We start from the raw sequence: 7982 nt of genomic DNA on the forward strand, positions 1-7982 counted from the left end.
TAGGACTTCAACATGGGACTCCAGGGGGCACAAACGTTCGGTCCATAACCGCTCATCCCTGCGGAACGCCCCATCTGTTCATCCACTGAGCCTGCTGGACACCTTAGGGTTGCACTTTAGTATTGCATTATAATGTTTTATCATTAAGTAGAACCAGACTACTTGGGTTCACACCTTGGCTCTGGCCCTTGAGAGCTGTGTGACCTTAGGCCAATCACTTAACCTCTCTGTGCCTCAGTTTCCTCCTATATAAAATGGGGTAATAGTACCTCCTCCACGGGGCTGCTGGGAAGATGAAATGAATTAATATGATACGGTAGCCTCCCTTGTCCATGGCTTCACTTTCCACAGTGTCGGTTAGCAGTCATGAGTGGTGGCTCGAAAATATGAAACGGAAATTTTCAGAAACAAGCAATTCCTAAGTTTTTCATTGCTGCCGTTCCGAGCAGCATGTTAGACTCTTGTTCTGTCCCACTCCCTCCATTTGTCTCATCCTGCCTGCGTTTCACCATCTCGCTTCATCACAAGAAGGGGGAGTGCAGTGTAATCAGATATTCTGAGAGAGAAAGAGGCTGTGTTCACATAACTGTATTACAGTGTATCGTTAGAATTGTTCTATTAGTATTCGTTGTTGTTAATATCTTACTCTGCCTAATTTACAAATTGAACTCTCTCCTAGGTATGTACGTTTAGGAAAAAGCAGTATTACAGAGCCTGGTACTACCTCAGTTTCAGACATCCAGTGGGGGTCTTGGAACTTTTCTCCCATGGATAAGGGGGAGACCGTACGTGCAGCTAGAACAATACCAGGAACAGTGCGTGGCATGCTGACCACCATGGAAGGTGCTAATATTAATATTGGGGGCAACGCTGTGTCTGTCTTCCCTTGAGGGCAGGCCTGGGCTTTGCTCACTTTCCTGTACCCGGGGCCCAGCACAGAGCCTGGGCAAGGGAGGTGCTTCATTGTTATTTTCTGAGTTAATATGTTGTTTTCTGACTAGGTGATAAGATACGGATGTCGCAGCAGTCTGCTATGCCCTGGGCCCCTCTTGGGACACTAGGGTTGGCTGCGACCCCTGGCCCCCCAACTGATCTCTGCTGGCGGCCCCAGTGTCAGGGGTGGCGTTTGATGGGGAGGCTGCATTCTGACTGCTGCTTGGGGACCACAGGCTGACATCCCCTCTGCTCCCACCAGTCCGTCACCAGCCACCCGTTGCTGCTGACCTCCATTCCTGACGCCCCTCACCCACCACCCTACCCACCTCCTGGGCCTGCGCTTCCTCCCACAGCCCTTCCTGGAGGGCAGGGAGGAGGAAATGCTCTTCTCAGGATGAGGGTCCGCTGGGCAGGGGTCCTCTGGGTTCAAAAGGCCTTTGTTGTCCCCACCATGGCTTTGGTGCTTCACTAAGTGTCCTGGGGCTGCAAAAAGCATAGCATTGAAAAGCTCCTAGATGAGGGTTCCCTGGAAAAACAGAACCAATAAAGTGTATATCTATAGTCACAGAAAGAGAGTTATTCTAGGGAATTGGCTCTCACAGTTGTGGAGGCTGGCAAGGCCCAAATCCACAGGCTTGATGTCCCAGCTAGAGTCCAGAGATGGAAAGTTATTGGAGAACCAGGAAAAGCTAATGTCCCCATTCAAATGAAGGCAGTCAGGTAGGAGAGGCACCCTCTTCCTCAGCCTTTTCGTTCTCTCTGGACCCTCAGTTGATTGGAACCCCCTCACCTCACATTAGGGAGGACCATCTGCTTTACTCTGTCTGTTGATTTAAATGTAAATCTCATGCAAAAGCAACCTCATAGAAACACCTGGAATCATGTCTGCCTAAACATCTGGGCACCCTGTGGCCCAGTCAAGTTGACACATAAGATTGGTCATCACAGCTCCTCCTAGGTAGGTGCCAGGGAGTGATGAGGAAAGGAAGGGCCCCTGCCAATGAGAGAGACCAGTAAGTGGCACTGATTTTCCGGCTCAGATCCTTAGCTGTGCCACTGTCCCCTGTACAACCCTGGGCAGGCCAAGTTGCCTCTTTGTGCCTGTGTCTCTGTCTATGCAGTGGGGCCAGGCCAGTGCCCACCTTGGAGGCAGCACAGGCAAAGGGCCCAGGGCTGTACCTGGCACCCTGGGTGGTGTCACTGGTGGTTTTATAGTGTGGTTGGGACCCTGGCCAGAGAAGCTGGGGAAATTTGGAGCAAGGAGAATGAGGAGTGAGCCAGGAAGGCTCCCAATTAAACTAAAAAAATCACTCTCGTGGCTTTGCATCTTATTTTCTTTTATTGCATTTTAGCTTTTGGATTTAGGGCCTTTTGAAAGTAGAATTTCATCAGACCGAAGAACTGTGTGAAAATCTGCTCTTTCTGGACTAAATACACACAGGAGGGTCGGATACCCAGGAGGCCCAGAGCCCTCCCTCTACAAGGCATGGGCATCCTCCCGCCCTGTACCTTCCAGAGGCCAGGGCCTTCAAGGTCCTGCATTCGTGCAGGGACGCTCCGTCCAATTCAACTCCCTGCTCTTTAATCCGAGCTGTTTCTAGCGGGGCATTTTAGGCGATTCGTGCTGCAGCTTGCACGAATCAAAGCTGAAAATAGGCACATTTTCATGGCAAGAGAAAACAGAGTCCTTAGAAAACACGACTCCCAGAAAAACCAAACCAGTAATCCGACCCGGCGGCCCTGGGCAGAAGAGCAGTCGTGGGCCCAGTTTGTGTTTCCTGAGCACCTACTGTATACAGGGTGCTGGGAATGGGACTCTTTTCTCTCTTCTCATGGATCAGAAGGAAGGAATTTCCCCTCCTCTGTCACCCCAGCAGACGGCGCCTTCTCAGCTGAAGTTCAAGCTTGACATTCACCGTCCATCCTTCAGCTGTGGGCACAGCGCTCCTGCCCCTCCCACTCCTGGCTCCATGCTCATGATCCTGGCGGCATCCTCCTGGAGGATACTCATTCCACAGATGTGCCCAGATAATTTAAGGTGCACAGACTTGGTTGGCCTAAAGAAAATATCTTCCAAATAAGCTGTCTTCCTCCTAGCAAGTCTCTTCAGAGACGCCCCGCGGGGCCTGGGGGGCAGAGAGCTGGAGACGGCATTGGTGTAGGGCAGGGGTAACTCTGGCTGGGGTGGAAAGCCTGCTCCCCCAGTCCTCAGATGTGTGAATGGCAGCAGGTCCCCTAAGCTCCCCGAGTCTGCCTTCCCTCCTCTGTAAAATGGGATAATAGTTGTGGATCCCCATGGGCTTGTGGTGAGGAGCCCACAGATGTCAGATGCTGTGGCTGGCCTCGCCATCATTATTATTAGGACTGCTATTATGATGGCTCCAGCAATGGCCGTCTGGGCATTAGCCATCTGAGGGGTGTCCAAAGGCCACAGATTATCCCCACATCTACATCCATCCTTGTGGTACTTTCTCTTCTTTAAGGTTCTTTTTTTTTTTTTTTTTTTTGCAGGTGAATCTGGGATGGGACCTTTTTACTCCCCTTACACCACCAGTAAAAATTGGTGCACCTGGTGACCTCATCACACCTGGTGCCCACTGCTAGATGCCAGAGCAGTGGATGGAGGAATGAGCAAGTAGCACCTGGAGTCTGATGAGGCGCAGCAGGAAAGGTAGGGTCGGGAACTCCCAAGAGGGAAGTGTCACTTTAAGGAAGCTGGCGCTGGAGGCAGACTCCACCAACAGGAGAAAGGCTGGGGCATGACCAGAAGCCACCCTTCCTCTAGACCAGTGCTTTTCTGACTCTCAAGCACATGCGTGGATGCTGCGGGTTTGTTATAACCCAGCTGGCTGGGTCCCCACCCCAGAGCTTCTCATTTGGTGGATCTGGGATGGGGCCCAAGACCACGTGTCTGGCAAGTTCCCAGGCGATGCAAACGTGGCTGGTCTCAGGAATGAGCTTTAAGAATCATTGTTTAAACCCATAAACTTCAAGTGTTTCAAAGCCAGGGATTGGTCAAATGAAATATTTTGGAGGCAAAAATAAAGCAATGAGTCTGGGCACGGTGGCTCACACCTGTAATCCCAGCACTTTGGGAGACCGAGGCAGGTGGATCACTTGGGGTCAGGAGTTGGGGACAAGAACGGGCAACATGGTGAAACCCCATCTCTACTAAAAATAGAAAAATTAGCTTGGCATGGTGGTGCATGCCTGTAGTCCCAGCCACTTGGTAGGCTGAGGAAGGAGAATCGTTTGAACCCGGGAGGCAGAGGTTGCAGTGAGCTGAGATCGTGCCTCTGCACTCCACCCTGGGCGACAGAGCAAGACTCCATCTCAAAAAAACAAACAAAACAAACAAAAGCAAACCAAACAACAATAAAGCAACAAACAAGGTGATGGCATAGGGCCAGGGGTGCCTTGCCAGACACTTCCTAAGGCACAGTTCCAAACAGAATGGAAATTCTGAAGTGCCCCCTTGGCTTTAGACCAGGCATCAGAGAGCAGTGAGTCCAGGCCTTGTGTTGTGCATCTTAAAAGAACTGGTTACAACCACATAGCATTCAGGATTGGGTGTCCTACAATCTGTATTTCAATGAACCCAGATGCTTCTGAGCATGTGAAGGCTTGAGAGGCGCTGGTGTATATCACTTATAGTGGCTCCAGTTACCTGCTGATACCCACACCTGCACCTGTCTCTCACCCTAGGTGGCAGCCTCAGGTCTCCTGAGCTCATGGCCGGCTCCATCTGCACCTGCCTTTCCCAGGCTACTGAGAACTTACATCTAAATATATAGCTGAACTCAGCATCTTCTCCCCAGCCTTTCCTCTTCCTGGGCTCCTTAACCTGAGAAAAGCATGGTCATTTACTAATTGCTCACCATGTGCCTGGCACTGATAGGTGCTCCATATACATTAACTCCAAACCAAGGTAGATACTAGAATTCCCATCCTATAAATAAGGCTTTCAAGGCTCCAAGAAGTGAAGCACCTTGCCCAAGGTCACCTAGCCAGCAAGGATTTTAACCCAGGCCTGGGGCCTGCAGGACAGTCCTTTGTCTCTACCACACTACCTGGCATCACGCACCCAGCAGACGGAGCCAGAAACTCACTCACAATCCAGGACCTGGATTTATTGCATTTAATATTCCCACCTTTTTACAGAGAAGATCTATAGATTTCATCAGCTGTGAACAACAACAAAAAGAGTATGTAGGAGTTCCAAAATGCTATAATAACAATGAAAATCATGGTAAGAGTAATATTTTGGAAGACTGTTCTCTGAGTCAAGGCCATACACTAAGCGCCTTCCCTTCTGGCTGTGGGGAGGGACTTAGCACGTCCCAGGCAGCTCAACTTTGCAGAAAAGGAGCATCTCCCATCCTTTCCACAGGCAGCAGCTTTCTCCAGTCCATACTTCAGAGACAGAAGCACCCCACGGATGTCCCTCCATTCCTGAGGGTGCAGTGACCCCATGTGGCCAATTCCAAATGTAGCCACTTGATGGCCGTTGGGTTGTGACTGCTATTTCTTCGTCATTTAAACAATTCTCCTATTGCTGTCTTTTGCTGGAAGTTTTGCTTTCATTCCACTGAGGAGGAGAGGCAACAGTGGCAGCTCGAACCGGGAAGGGCGGGGCTGAGTGTGCAGGGACAATGTCCTCCTAGCCTGCTGGCCACAAGGACCCCCCAGCTCTGAATGCGGGCTGAGAGTGTCCCCTTCGGGCTACTTTGGAGGGGCAGCAACCTGTGATCCGGACAGCTGGCCTAAAGCCTTCTAGGCCCCAACCAGGCTGCTGCATCACAGGGAAAGGAGAGAGGGAGAGAGAGAGAGAGATGAGACCAAGGAAACCCTGCACTGAGTCACCCCCAGACTCAAGAGGTGGAAATGGGGGGCTGTCATGTGAGAGCTGGGAGGGCCCATGGGGTTATCAAAGTCATGCCCACATTTTATAAAGACAGCAAGCGCCAGAGTGTGACAAGGTCTCTCCTTAGCCAGCCACTAACATGTGTGAGCCGGCGAGGAACTGCACATGGCTGCTACCAACGTATGCCGAGTCACGGGGGCTTCAGCTAAGTAGGGGGTGTCTTTCTCTTACGTAATCTGAAATTTCTCAGAAGCAGGTGGTCCAGAGCTGCTAGGGAGACCCCACGATGTCATGAGAGACCCCAACTCTGTCTTCTGCTTCACCAGTCCTAAAACATGGCATTTCTCCACAAGCCTACATCATGGTCATGGCATCGGCTTCAGCTCCCCTCTCACTCCTGAGTTCCAGGCGGGGAAAAGGAAGAAGAGGGAAAGCCCAGAGGCCAATTGTCAGAAGCATAAACTTCCCCTTCAATAGCATTTCCTGAGGTTTCACCCAATAACTTCCTTTTATCGTATTGGCCATTGGAACTGTAGTTTGTAAGCTGAGCGTATTCCTAGAAAGAAGGGGAGAATGAAGATATAGATTACTAGAGGCCTCACTTATCTCTACTCAGGATAATAACAGCTACCATTTCTTCGGACCTTACTATGTTTACATGAATTTATCTATCCTCACAAAAACCCTGGCAGATAGAGTTTGTGATCCCATTTCACTGGTGAGGAAAGTGAAGTTTAGTGAGCTGAGGTTAACTGAACCACACCCAGTGAGGGCTGGGGACAAAATCTGAAACTAGATATGACTCAAATCCTATGGTCTTCACCTTATAGCACCTAACAAAGGGGCAGAGAAACAGGACTCAGGCTTCAAAAGCTATGTCACAAAGCCTCTCTCCCTTGGCGTGGTAACCACTGATACTTCCTTGTAAATGGAGAAAGCAGCATGAAAACATGCTTTCTGAGGAAGGAGCTGCGGCTGTTGTCACCACTGTTGGGAAGGACAGAGCACTATTCTGGGTTTGTATCTAGTAAGCAAGTTTGCCCAAGAGTTCATTTCCCCAGACCCTTAATCCGTTCTTTGACTTGCTGTCACTCTTACAGAGTCAAGGAGAACCCTTCCACATGACCGTGAAACTCAGTGATTTCGGTTTCACCATGATCAGTCAAAGATCATCAGTTCATCCTCTTTCAGTATTTGTACGGCTGTGTCCAGGATTTTGTGAAAAGTCTTTTAAATGTACAATCAAGATAAATCTTTTGGCTTTGTGAAAAGATCCTTGGCTTCATAAAAGGACTCATTCCGGGGCTCCTTTAAGTGAAGGTCTCCAGTATCTTCAAATATAATTTTTTTTTGAGACGGAGTCTCGCTCTGTCGCCCAGGCTGGAGTGCAGTGGCACAATCTCGGCTCACTGCAAGCTCCGCCTCCCGGGTCCACGCCATTCTCCTGGCTCAGCCTCCCGAGTAGCTGGGACTACAGGCGCCGTCACCTCGCCCAGCTAATTTTTTTGTATTTTTAGTAGAGACGGGGTTTCACCGTGTTAGCCAGGATGGTCTCGATCTCCTGACCTCATGATCCGCCCGCCTCGGCCTCCCAAAGTGCTGGGATTACAGGCGTGAGCCACCGCGCCGGCCCAAAGAGAAAATATTTTAAAGTTTTAGCCACTCAAGAAAGAGGCCTGAGCACAGAGAAACTCAAAGCTTGAGTGTGTGACAAGCGCCGCCTGGGGATCAGCCGGTCGCTGTGCAGGTCCGCGGGGAGATGGAGCCGGCTGCCAACCGGATCTTCCAATGGCCTCTTTCACAGAGGGACGACCAACTCTGCCCGGGGCATGTGAGAGTGGAGAGACATCTAGGGTGGTCCTGCTTCACCATGACTTGACCTATGCTTTGTTGTCTTGAGGCCGTTCGTCCTGGGATCTCAGCCAAGCCTTGTCAACTTGGCTGATGTATCCCCCAAATCTTTGGAAAGCAGGGAAATCCCGGGCACTCCAGTCCTCTGCAGTACTGCAGGACGTCCAGCAGGTGGCGCAAAAGACAAGTGCGCGCCTTCCCCATCTCCTTAAGAAGGAAATTTGACCAAAATGACAGCTCCCTCCTTCCTTCCCTCCCTCCTTTCCTTCCTTCCATCCTCTCCTTCTCTTCTGTCCCTCTCTTTCTTCTTTATTCATTGAATCATCAAGTA

This window comes from Chlorocebus sabaeus, chromosome 14, assembly GCF_047675955.1.
Source record: "Chlorocebus sabaeus isolate Y175 chromosome 14, mChlSab1.0.hap1, whole genome shotgun sequence".
Lineage (NCBI taxonomy): Eukaryota > Metazoa > Chordata > Mammalia > Primates > Cercopithecidae > Chlorocebus > Chlorocebus sabaeus.